This window comes from Pseudophryne corroboree, chromosome 1 (genome assembly GCF_028390025.1).
Source record: "Pseudophryne corroboree isolate aPseCor3 chromosome 1, aPseCor3.hap2, whole genome shotgun sequence".
NCBI classification, from domain to species: domain Eukaryota; kingdom Metazoa; phylum Chordata; class Amphibia; order Anura; family Myobatrachidae; genus Pseudophryne; species Pseudophryne corroboree.
In genome coordinates, this window is record NC_086444.1 from 628,069,399 (window position 1) to 628,082,236 (window position 12,838).

Consider the following 12,838-nt stretch of genomic DNA (forward strand, 5'->3'; position numbering starts at 1 on the left):
TACCCTGGCTGAGGAGGACCTTGTGTTTGCCCATTCGGTGCTGCAGAGTCATCCGCACTCTCCCGCCCGTTTGGGAGCTTTGGTATAATCCCCATGGTCCTTACGGAGTCCCCAGCATCCACTAGGACGTTAGAGAAAATAAGATTTTACTCACCGGTAAATATATTTCTCGTAGTCCGTAGTGGATGCTGGGCGCCCGTCCCAAGTGCGGACTTTCTGCAATTCGTGTATATAGTTATTGCTTAATAAAGGGTTATGTTATGTTGGCATCCATTGGTTGATGCTCTGTTGTTTGTTCATACTGTTAACTGGGTAAGTTTATCACAAGTTATACGGTGTGATTGGTGTGGCTGGTATGAGTCTTACCCTGGATTCCAAAATCCTTTCCTTGTAATGTCAGCTCTTCCGGGCACAGTTTCCTTAACTGAGGTCTGGAGGAGGGGCATAGAGGGAGGAGCCAGTGCACACCAGTAGTACTAAATCTTTCTTAGAGTGCCCAGTCTCCTGCGGAGCCCGTCTATTCCCCATGGTCCTTACGGAGTCCCCAGCATCCACTACGGACTACGAGAAATAGATTTACCGGTGAGTAAAATCTTATTTCTCTAACGTCCTAGTGGATGCTGGGGACTCCGTCAGGACCATGGGGAATAGCGGCTCCGCAGGAGACAGGGCACAAAAGCAAGCTTTTAGGATCACATGGTGTGTACTGGCTCCTCCCCCTATGACCCTCCTCCAAGCCTCAGTTAGGTTTTTGTGCCCGTCCGAGTAGGGTGCAATCTAGGTGGCTCTCTTAAAGAGTTACTTAGAAAAAGTTTTTAGGTTCTTTATTTTCAGTGAGTCCTGCTGGCAACAGGCTCACTGCATCGAGGGACTTAGGGGAGAGATTTTCAACTCACCTGCGTGCAGGATGGATTGGATTCTTAGGCTACTGGACACCATTAGCTCCAGAGGGAGTCGGAACACAGGGCTCGCCCTGGGGTTCGTCCCGGAGCCGCGCCGCCGACCCCCCTTGCAGATGCTGAAGATGAAGAGGTCCGGAACCAGGCGGCAGAAGACTTTCAGTCTTCATCAGGTAGCGCACAGCACTGCAGCTGTGCGCCATTGTTGTCAGCACACTTCTCACAGCAGTCACGGAGGGTGCAGGGCGCTGGGGGGGGGGGCGCCCTGGGCAGCAATGTATAATACCTGTATGGCGAAAAATACATCACATATAGCCCTTGAGGCTATATGGATGTATTTAACCCCTGCCAGATATCAAAAACTCCGGAGAAGAAGCCCGCCGAAAAGGGGGCGGGGCCTATTCTCCTCAGCACACAGCGCCATTTTCCCTCACAGAAATGCTGGTGGGAAGGCTCCCAGGCTCTCCCCTGCACTGCACTACAGAAACAGGGTTAAAACAGAGAGGGGGGGCACTGATTTGGCGATATGTACATATATTAAAATGCTATAAGGGAGGAACACTTATATAAAGGTTGTCCCTGGATAATTATAGCGTTTTGGTGTGTGCTGGCAAACTCTCCCTCTGTCTCCCCAAAGGGCTAGTGGGTCCTGTCCTCTATCAGAGCATTCCCTATGTGTGTGCTGTATGTCGGTACGTGTGTGTCGACATGTATGAGGTAAATGTTGGTGAGGAGGCGGAGCAAATTGCCTGTAATGGTGATGTCACTCTCTAGGGAGTCGACACCGGAATGGATGGCTTATTTATGGAATTACGTGATAATGTCAACACGCTGTAAGCCGGTTGACGACATGAGAGGGCCGGCGAACAAATTAGTATCTGTCCAGGCGTCTCAAACACCGTCAGGGGCTGTAAAATGCCCATTTACCTCAGTCGGTCGACACAGACCCAGACAAGGACACTGATTTCAGTGTCGACGGTGAAGAAACAAACGTATTTTCCTTTAGGGCCACACGTTAAGGGCAATGAAGGAGGTGTTACATATTTCTGATACTCCAAGTACCACAAAAAAGGGTATTATGTGTGAGGTGAAAAAACTACCTGTAGTTTTTCCTGAATCAGATAAATTATATGAAGTGTGTGATGATGCGTGGGTTTCCCCCGATAGAAAATTATTGGCGGTATACCTTTTCCCGCCAGAAGTTAAGGCGCGTTGGGAAACACCCCTCAGGGTGGATAAGGCGCTCACACGCTTATCAGAACAAGTGGCGGTACCATCTACAGATAGGACCGTACTTAAGGAGCCAGCTAATAGGAGGCTGAAAAATATCCTAAAAAGTATACACACACATGCTGGTGTTATACTGTGACCAGCGATCGCCTCAGCCTGGATGTGCAGACCTGAGGTGGCTTGGTCGGATTCCCTGACTAAAAATATTGATACCCTTGACAGGGACAGTATTTTATTGACTATAGAGCATTTAAAGGATGCATTTCTATATATGCGAGATGCGCAGAGGGATATTGCACTCTGGCATCAAGAGTAAATGCGATGTCCATATCTGCAAGAAGATGTTTATGGACACGACAGTGGTCAGGTGATGCAGATTCCAAACGGCACAAAGATGTATTGCCGTATAAAGGGGAGGAGTTATTTGGGGTCGGTCCATGGGACCTGGTGGCCACGGCAACTGCTGGAAAATCCACCGTTATTTACCCTAAGTCACATCTCTGCAGAAAAAGACACCGTCTTTTCAGCCTCAGTCTTTTCGTCCCTATAAGAGTCATATCTGCCCAGGGATAGAGAAAAGGGAAGAAGACTGCAGCAGGCAGCCCATTCCCAGGAATAGAAGCCCTTCGCCGCTTCTACTAAGTTCTCAGCATGACGCTGGGACCGTACAGGACCCCTGGATCCTACAAGTAGTATCCAAGGGGTACAGATTGGAATGTCGAGGCGTTTCCCCCCTCGCAGGTTCCTGTAGTCTGCTGTACCAATGTCTCCCTCCGACAGGGAGGCAGTATTGAAAATAATTCACAAGCTGTATTCCCAGCAGGTGATAATAAAAATACCCCTCCTACAACAAGGAAAGGGGTATTGTTCCACACTATATGGTGGTACTGAAGCCAGAAGGCTAGGTGAGACCGATTCTAAATCAAAAAATTTTTTTGAACACTTACAAAGGTTCAAATTCAGATGGAGTCACTCAGAGCAGTGATAGCAAACAAGGGGACTATATAGTGTCCCGGGACATCAGGGATGCTTACCTCCATGTCCCAAAAATTTGCTTTTCTCACCAAGGGTACCTCAGGTTCGTGGTACAGAACTGTCACTATCAGTTTCAGACGATGCCGTTGGATTGTCCAAGGCACCCCGGGTCCTTACCAAGGTAATGACCGAAATGAGGATTCGTCGTCAAAGAGAATGGACGACCTCCTGATAAGAACAAGGTCCAGAGAACAGTTGGAGGTCGGAGTAGCACTATCTCAAGTAGTTCTACGACAGCACGGGTGGATTCTAAATATTCCATAACCGCAGTTGTTCCGACGACACGTCTGCTGGTCCTAGGGATGATTCTGAACACAGTCCAGGAAAAGGTGTTTCTCCCAGAGGAGAAAGCCAGGGAGTTATCCGAGCTAATCGGGATCCTCCTAAAACCAGGAAAAGTGTCAGTGCATCATTGCACAAGAGTCCTGGTAAAAATGGTGGCTTATTACGAAGCGCTTCCATTCGGCAGATTTCACACAAGAACTCTTCAGTAGGATCTGCTGGACAAATGGTCCGGATCGCATCTTCAGATGCATCAGCGGATAACCCTATATCCAAGGACAAGGGTGTCTCTCCTGTGGTGATTACAGAGTGCTCATCTTCTAGAGGGCCGCAGATTCGGCATTCAGGATTGGATGCTGGTAACCACGGAGGCCAGCCTGAGAGGCTGGGGAGCAGTCACACAGGGAAAAAATTTCCAGGGAGTGTGATCAAGTCTGGAGAATTCTCTCCACATAAATATACTGGAGCTAAGAGCAAATTTATAATGCTCTAAGTTTAGCAAGGCCTCTGCTTCAAGGTCAGCCGGTATTGATCCAGTGGGATAACATCACGGCAGTCGCCCACGTAAACAGAAAGGGCGGCACAAGAAGCAGGAGGGCAGTGGTCAAAACTGCAAGGATTTTTCGCTAGGCGGAAAATCATGTGTTAGCACTGTCAGCAGTGTTCATTCCGGGAGTGGATGACTGGGAAGCAGACTTCCTCAGCAGGCACGACCTCCACCCGGGAGAGTGGGAACTTCATCGGGAAGTTTTCCGCATGATTGTGAACCGTTGGGAAAGACCAAAGGTGGACATGATGGCGTCCCGCCCGAACAAAAAACGTGACAGGTATTGCGCCAGGTCACGAGACCTTCAGGCGATAGCTGTGGACGTCCTGGTAACACCGTGGGTGTAACAGTCGGTGTATGTGTTCCCTCCTCTGTTTCTCATAACCAAGGTATTGAGAATTATAAGACGTAGAGGAGTAAGAACTATACTCGTGGCTCCGGATTGGCCAAGAGGGACTTGGTACCCGGAACTTCAAGAGATGCTCACAGAGGACTAATGGCCTCGGGAGCTAAGATGGGATTTGCTTTCAGCAAGAACCATGTCTGTTCCAAGAGGAACCGTGGCATCTGCCTCTAAGAAAGGACCTGCTCCAGCAGGGACCTTGTCTGTTCCAAGACTTACCGCGACTGCGTTTGACGGCATGGCGGTTGAACGCCGGATCCTAAGGGAAAAGGCATTCCGGAAGAAGTCATACCTACCCTGGTCAAAGCCAGGAAGGAGGTGACCGTACAACGTTATCACCACATGTGGTGAAAATATATTGCGTGGGTGAGGCCAGGAAGGCTTCACGAAAAAATTTCGACTAGGTCGATTTCTGCACTTCCTGAAAACAGGAGTGTCTATGAGCCTCAAATTGGGGTCCATTAAGGTTCAAGTTTCAGCCCTGTAGATTTTCTTCCAGAAAAAAAATTGGCTTCAATTCCTGAAGTCCAGACGTTTGTCAAGGGAGTATTGCATATACAGCCCCTTGTGTGCCTCCAGTGGCACCGTGGGATCTCAACGTAGTGTTGGGATTCCTAAAATCATATTGGTTTGAACCGCTCAAATCTGTGGATTTGAAATATCTCACATGGAAAGTGACCATGTTGTGGCCCTGGCCTCGGCCAGACGATTGTCAGAATTGGGGGCTTTGTCTTAAAAAAGCCCATATTTGTTTTTCCAGTCGGACAAGGCAGAACTGCGGACTCGTCCCCAGTTTCTTCCTAAGGTGGTGTCAGCGTTTCACCTGAAACAACATATTGTGGTGCCTGCGGCTACTAGGGACTTGGAGGACTCCAAGTTGCTAGACGTTGTCGGGGCCCTAAAAATATATAGATATATATATATATATATATATGTATATTTCCAGGACGGCTGGAGTCAGAAATTCTGACTTGCTGTTTATATTGTATGCACCCAAAAAGCTGGGTGCTCCTGCTTCTAAGCAGACTATTGCTTGTTGGATTTGTAGTACAATTCAGCTTGCACATTCTGTGGCAGGCCTGCCACAGCCAAAATCTGTAAGTGCCCATTCCACAAGGAAGGTGGGCTCATCTTGGGCGGATGCCCGAGGGGGTCTCGGCTTTAAAATTTTGCCGAGCAGTTACGTGGTCAGGGGGGAACACGTTTGTAAAATTCTACAAATTTGATACCCTGGCTGAGGAGGACCTGGAGTTCTCTCATTCGGTGCTGCAGAGTCATCCGCACTCTCCCGCCCGTTTGGGAGCTTTGGTATAATCCCCATGGTCCTGACGGAGTCCCCAGCATCCACTAGGACGTTAGAGAAAATAAGATTTTACTTACCGATAAATCTATTTCTCGTAGTCCGTAGTGGATGCTGGGCGCCCATCCCAAGTGCGGATTGTCTGCATTACTTGTACATAGTTATTGTTACAAAAATCGGGTTATTATTGTTGTGAGCCATCTTTTTTAGAGGCTACTTCATTGTTATCATACTGTTAACTGGGTTCAGATCACAAGTTGTACGGTGTGATTGGTGTGGCTGGTATGAGTCTTACCCGGGATTCAAGATCCTTCCTTATTGTGTACGCTCGTCCGGGCACAGTACCTAACTGAGGCTTGGAGGAGGGTCATAGGGGGAGGAGCCAGTACACACCATGTGATCCTAAAAGCTTGCTTTTGTGCCCTGTCTCCTGCGGAGCCGCTATTCCCCATGGTCCTGACGGAGTCCCCAGCATCCACTACGGACTACGAGAAATAGATTTATCGGTAAGTAAAATCTTATTTTTTTCCCTCTGTCTTTAACCTGTTCCAACTTCCTCCTGTCTGTTCAAAAGTTTTTCTGATCTCCAATGAAAATACCGCCTTCTTCATTCTGATTTTTATATGTCCCTCCAGGCATGGTACTTTGTTGCTTCTGTCCCACTGGCTATGCCCCCCTCCTTCAACCCCGATATTCCACTTACTGTTTTGAAGATTACAGAACATAGGGCCTTAATCAGATCGCATTGCAAACGTGTTGCGACCGCAATTTAAGCAACAGGGCCCGCGTACGCATGCGCAGGTCCTGTCCTGCACATGCACCAGCAGTTAATGCGGTCGGCCCGCATTAACTGCGAACTCCTGTGCCTGATTGACAGGCAGAGGTGTTTACGAGGGGCTGGCGACCAAGCGTTTTCGGGGGCAGCATCTGGGAAATTGAGGTGCGTCTACTGTGTTTACGGGGTGGCTGCGTGTCATCACGCGCAGCCGCTCCAATATGAAAAAACGGCGGCGGGACTCCTGCCATCACAGCCAGGCTGCGCTGGAAGGAGGCTTCACTCGTTTCTGTGACCACGCTCTAATTGCGTCGCGATCGCAATTAAAGTGGGATTGCAGTGGATGGGCATTGGGTCGTATGCTGGGTGGCATTGCTCTGCATTGCGCGGCCCCCATTATGTTTGCAAGGATTGCAGATTCTGCTAAAAAGCAGACTCTGCAATCCTTACTGAATTAGGCCCATAGTCCTATAAAATTAAATATGTCTGCTCTGACCTCACAAATAACTCCTCTAAGCCTTATTGGATTGGAGTATATTGCTCTCCAAATAGCAGAAAGACATCCCACCCTTAACTGTGCACATTGTACTGCAAATACATTTTTACTCCACCATGAAACTTCTCAAATCTGCTTATCTTCAGGAGGTCCACCTGCATACTATACAAAGAGCTTACTTATCCTCCTACCCAGCGAGCACATGTTGTTCCTACAGATCCAGGGAATGCCCCAAATGCCATTATACACCAGCTACAGTTTGGCATTGTCTCTGGGATTGTGGGAAAGTCACACGCTTTTGTAATAAGATTTTCTCCTTCGTCCTAGAGGATGCTGGGGACTCCAAAAGGACCATGGGGTATAGACGGGATCCGCAGGAGACATGGGCACACTATAAGACATTGAATGGGTATGAACTGGCTCCTCCCTCTATGCCCCTCCTCCAGACCTCATTTAGATTCTGTGCCCAGAGGAGACTGAGCACACTCTAGGGGAGCTCTACTGAGTTTCTCTAAAAAGACTTTTGTTAGGTTTTTTATTTTCAGGGAGCACTGCTGGCAACAGGCTCTCTGCTTCGTGGGACTGAGGGGAGAGAAGCAGACCTACTTCTGTGAGTTGATAGGCTCTGCTTCTTAGGCTACTGGACACCATTAGCTCCAAAGGGTCTGATCACTTGGGTCGCCTAGCTGCTCGTTCCCGGAGCCGCGCCGCCGTCCCCCCCACAGAGCCAGAAGATTGAAGACAGGTGAGTAACCGAAGCAAAGAAGACGTCTGAAGGTGGCAGAAGACTTCAGTCTTCCTGAGGTATCACGCAGCGGTCGCGTTGCGCGCCATTGCTCCCGCAAACACAGGCACTACATGGGTGCAGGGCGCAGGGGGGGCGCCCTGGGCAGCAATATAAACCTCATTTTAAGGTACTGGCACAGTGTATCAGTGCATAGGCACTGTTAGTAGACCCCCGCCAGTGAAAATTAAAGCGGGACCGAAGCGCGCCATGTAGGGGGCGGGGCTTTGTCCTTCAGCTCTAACCAGCGCCATTTTCTCTCCACAGCTTGCTGCAGAGATGCTGCTCCCGGCCCTTCACTGCTGTCACAAGTAACAGGGTGCTAAAAACAAGGGGGGGCACATAAAATTAGTGATGAGCGAGGTTCGGTTTTACTCGGTTTTACTCGGTTCTCGAAACGGCATCTTATTGGCTATCCAAAACACGTGACATCCGTGAGCCAATAAGATGCCGTTTTGAGAACCGAGTAAAACCGAATCCGCTCATCACTACATAAAATTGGTGTTGGTTGTTTATATAAACAAGCGCTTATAGGTCTGGGGCATTGTGCTTCTTTCAGACCGGTGGGGCGCTGGGTGTGAGCTGGCAAACGCCTCTGTCTCTCTGAAAGGCCCTACTGTGGGTCTGTCCCCTTTAGCCCAGTGTGTTTGGGGGTGTCGGTACGTGTGTGTCGACATGGCAGAAACTGAATGCTCTTCCCAGGAGGAGGTTAGCGTGAGAGCTGAACAGAATGAAGGAGTGACTCTGTCGGCACTGCCGACTGCTGATTGGGTTGAGATGTGGAGTGTGTTGAATAACAGTGTGGATTTGTTGCATAAGAGGTTAGACAAATCTGAGTCTCAGAACCAAGCATGGAGACAATCCATGGGAGACGTGGTACCACTCACTCAGGCCCCCTCAGGGTCCCAAAAACGTTCATTTACCCAGATAGCTGACACTGATACCGACACGGATTCCGATTCCAGTGTCGACTATAATGATGCTAAGTTGCATCCTAAGGTGGCTAAGAGTATTCAATACATGATTGTGGCGATAAAAGACGTGTTACATATCACGGAAGACCCCGCTGTCCCTGAGACAAGGGTCTATATGTATAAGGGGAAGAAACCGGAGGTAACGTTTCCTCCCTCTCATGAACTGAATGGCCTTTTTGAAAAAGCCTGGGAAACACCAGACAAGAGGTGGCACATGGCATACCCATTTCCTTCTCAGGATAGGGTTGGGTGGGAGACAACACCCACGGTAGACTGTCCAAGAAAGTGGCGCTACCGTCTCCTGAAATGGCGACACTTAAGGAACCTGCTGATCGTAGGCAGGAGGCTACCTTGAAATCTATTTATGTCACGACAGATATGCTGCTCAGGCCGGCTGTGGCTTTGGCGTGGGTGAGTAACGCGATTGAAAAGTTGGCAGATAACTTGTCATCGGAAATAGACACCCTGGATAGGGATAGCGTGCTTTTGACTCAGGGGTCATATCAGGGACGCTGCAGTCTATCTGAAGGAGACGGCGAGAGATATTGGCCTTTTGGGATCAAGGGCCAATGCCATGGCAGTCTCGGCTAGAAGAGCGTTGAGGACTCATCAATGGAATGGTGATGCTGATTCTAAGAAGGCTATGGAGGCTCTGCCCTATAAGGGTGGTGTTTTGTTTGGTGAAGGCCTCGTGTACCTGGTTTCTACAGCTACCGCGGGTAAGTCCTCTTTTCTGCCTTTTGTTCCTCCACAGCAAAAGAAAACGGCCCCATATCACATGCAGTCCTTTCGGTCGCAGAAATTCCGGAAAGGACGTGGGTCATCCTTCCTTGCGGCAGGAGTTAAGGGAAGAGGAAAAAGATCGCCAGCTGTGGCAGGCTCCCAGGAGCAGAAGTCCTCCCCGGCTTCTGCCAAATCCACCGCATGACGCTGGGGCTCCCCTACGGGAGTCTGCACCGGTGGGAGCGCGTCTTCAGCTCTTCAGTCAGGTCTGGGTTCTCTTGGGCCTGGATCCTTGGGTGCTGGAAATTGTGACCCAAGGATACAAGCTGGGGTTTCAAGAAGTGCCCCCACACCAATTTTTCAAATCGGCCTTGCCAGCTTCTCTTCCGGAAAGAGAGGTAGTGTGTACGGCAATACAAAAGCTGTGTCTGCAGCGAGTCATTGTCGAGGTACCCCCGTCACAATGGGGAGAAGGGTTTTATTCAAGCCTGTTTGTGGTCCCAAAGCCGGATGGCTCGGTCAGGCTGATTCTTAACTTAAAATCCCTCAATGTGTATTTGAAAAGATTCAAATTCAAGATGGAATCTCTCCGAGCGGTAATCTCCAGTCTGGAGGGGAGGGATTTTATGGTGTCAGTCGACAAAAAGGATGCTTACCTACATGTCCCCATATATCCTCCTCATCAGATGTATCTGAGGTTCGCTGTTCAGGATTGTCAGTTGTCACTACCAGTTTCAGACGTTGCCGTTTGGTCTTTCCACGGCCCCGAGGATTTTTACCAAGGTGATGGCGGAAATGATGGTGCTCCTGCGCAAGCAAGGGGTCACAATTATCCCGTACTTGGACGATCTCCTGATAAAGGCGAGATCACAGGAGCTGTTACTAAAAAACGTTGCGCTCTCCCTGCAGGTGCTGCAACAGCATGGCTGGCTCCTAAATTGACCAAAGTCGCAGTTGATTCCGACAATTCGGCTGTCCTTTTTGGGTATGATTCTGGACACCGAACTGCAGAGGATCTTCCTCCCGTTGGAAAAAGCTCAGGAAATCCAGAACATGGTCAAGGAACTTCTGAAACCGCCAAGAGTGTCGATTCATCACTGCACTCGAGTGCTGGGGAAAATGGTGGCCGCCTACGAGACCATTACGTTTCAGTGGGACCTGCTGGACAAGTGGTCAGGGTCCCATCTGCAGATGCACTGGAAGATAAGTCTGTCCCCCGGGGCCAGGGTTTCTCTCCTGTGGTGGCTCCAAAGTTCTCACCTTCTAGAGGGTCGCAGGTTCGGCATCCAAGATTGGATTCTGGTGACCACAGACGCGAGTCTCCGAGGTTGGGGAGCAGTCACACAGGGACAAAATTTCCAGGGAAAATGGTCAAGCCAGGAAGCTTGTCTGCACATAAACGTGCTGGAGTTAAGGGCCATCTACAACGGCCTGCGGCAGGCGGAACAGCTTCTTCGCGGCCTACCCGTCCTGATTCAGTCGGACAACATCACAGCCGTGGCGCACATAAACCGCCAGGGCGGAACAAAGAGCAGAGCAGCGATGGCGGAGGCCACCAAGATTCTTCGCTGGGCGGAAAAACATGCAAGCTCTCTGTCAGCGGCCTTTATTCCAGGAGTGGACAACTGGGAAGCAGACTTCCTCAGCAGACACGATCTCCATCCAGGAGAGTGGGGTCTTCATCAAGAGGTCTTTGCAGAAGTGACAAGTCGTTGGGGACTTCCTCAAATAGACATGATGGCGTCTCGCCTCAACAAGAAGCTTCAGAGATATTGTTCCAGGTCAAGGGACCCTCAAGCAATAGCAGTGGACGCACTAGTGACGCCGTGGGTGTTTCGGTCGGACTATGTGTTCCCTCCACTTCCACTCATTCCAAAGGTGATAAGGATCATAAGAAGAACAAGGGTTCAGGCGATACTCGTTGTTCCAGATTGGCCACGGAGGGCCTGGTATCTGGATTACTCACCGGAGATCCCTGGCCTCTTCCTCTAAGAGAGGATCTGTTACAGCAAGGGCCGTGCGTGTTCCAGGACTTACCGCGGTTGCGTTTGATGGCATGGTGGTTGAACACCAAATCCTAGCTAGGAAGGGTATTCCCGGGGAAGTCATCCCCACTCTACTTAAAGCTAGAAAGGAGGTAACGGCAAAGCATTATCACCGTATTTGGAGAAAATATGTGTCTTGGTGTGAGTCCAAGCAGGCTCCTATGGAAGAATTTCAGCTGGGGCGTTTTCTCCACTTTTTGCAAGCAGGTGTGGATGCGGGCCTGAAGTTAGGCTCCATTAAAGTGCAGGTTTCGGCCTTATCAATTTTATTTCAAAGGGAATTAGCCTCACTTCCAGAAGTACAGACTTTCGTGAAGGGCGTACTACACATCCAACCTCCATTTGTGCCCCCAGTGGCACCGTGGGACCTTAACGTGGTGTTATAGTTCCTTACGTCACATTGGTTTGAACCTTTACAAAAGGTTGAGTTGAAATTTCTCACTTGGAAAGTGGTCATGCTATTGGCCTTGGCATCCGCAAGGCGGGTGTCCGAATTGGCGGCTTTGTCTCACAAAAGCCCCTATCTGATTTTCCATGAGGATAGAGCGGAGTTGAAAACTCGTCAACAATTTCTACCAAAGGTGGTTTCTTCGTTTCACATGAACCAACCTATTGTGGTGCCTGTGGCTACGGAAGCCTTGGCTGATTCAAAGTCTCTAGATGTGGTCAGGGCTTTGAAAATTTATGTAGCCAGAACGGCTCGGGTGAGGAAAACAGAGGCGCTGTTTGTCCTGTATGCGGCCAACAAGGTTGGCGCTCCTGCTTCTAAGCAGACTATTGCACGCTGGATCTGTAATACGATTCAGCAGGCTCATTCTACGGCTGGATTGCCGTTACCGAAATCGGTGAAGGCCCATTCCACTAGGAAGGTGGAGTCATCTTGGGCGGCTGCCCGAGGCTTCTCGGCATTACAGCTTTGCCGAGCAGCTACTTGGTCGGGGTCAAACACTTTTGCAAAGTTCTACAAGTTTGATACCCTGGCTGATGAGGACCTCATGTTTGCTCAATCGGTGCTGCAGAGTCATCCGCACTCTCCCGCCCGGTTTGGAGCTTTGGTATAAACCCCATGGTCCTTTTGGAGTCCCCAGCATCCTCTAGGACGAAGGAGAAAATAGGATTTTAATACCTACCGGTAAATCCTTTTCTCTTAGTCCGTAGAGGATGCTGGGCGCCCGTCCCAGTGCGGACTCTATCTGCAGTAATTGTATATAGTTATTGCTTGTGTTACGCAAAGGTTGTGTCGGTAGGGGTCAGACTGTTGCTGATCTGTTTTGGTTCACACTGTTAACTGGGTTTAGTTAAATGCCATGTTGTACGGTGTGGTGTGGTGTGGTGTGGTGTGAGC

At 49.6% G+C, this 12,838-nt stretch overlaps 1 long non-coding RNA gene across 1 annotated transcript in view; it reads left to right on the forward strand.

Moving 5' to 3' along the window:
• LOC134928686 (uncharacterized) overlaps window positions 1-12,838 on the forward strand; it is a 94,196-nt gene that overhangs the window by 13,475 nt on the left and 67,883 nt on the right. The window lies entirely within an intron of this gene.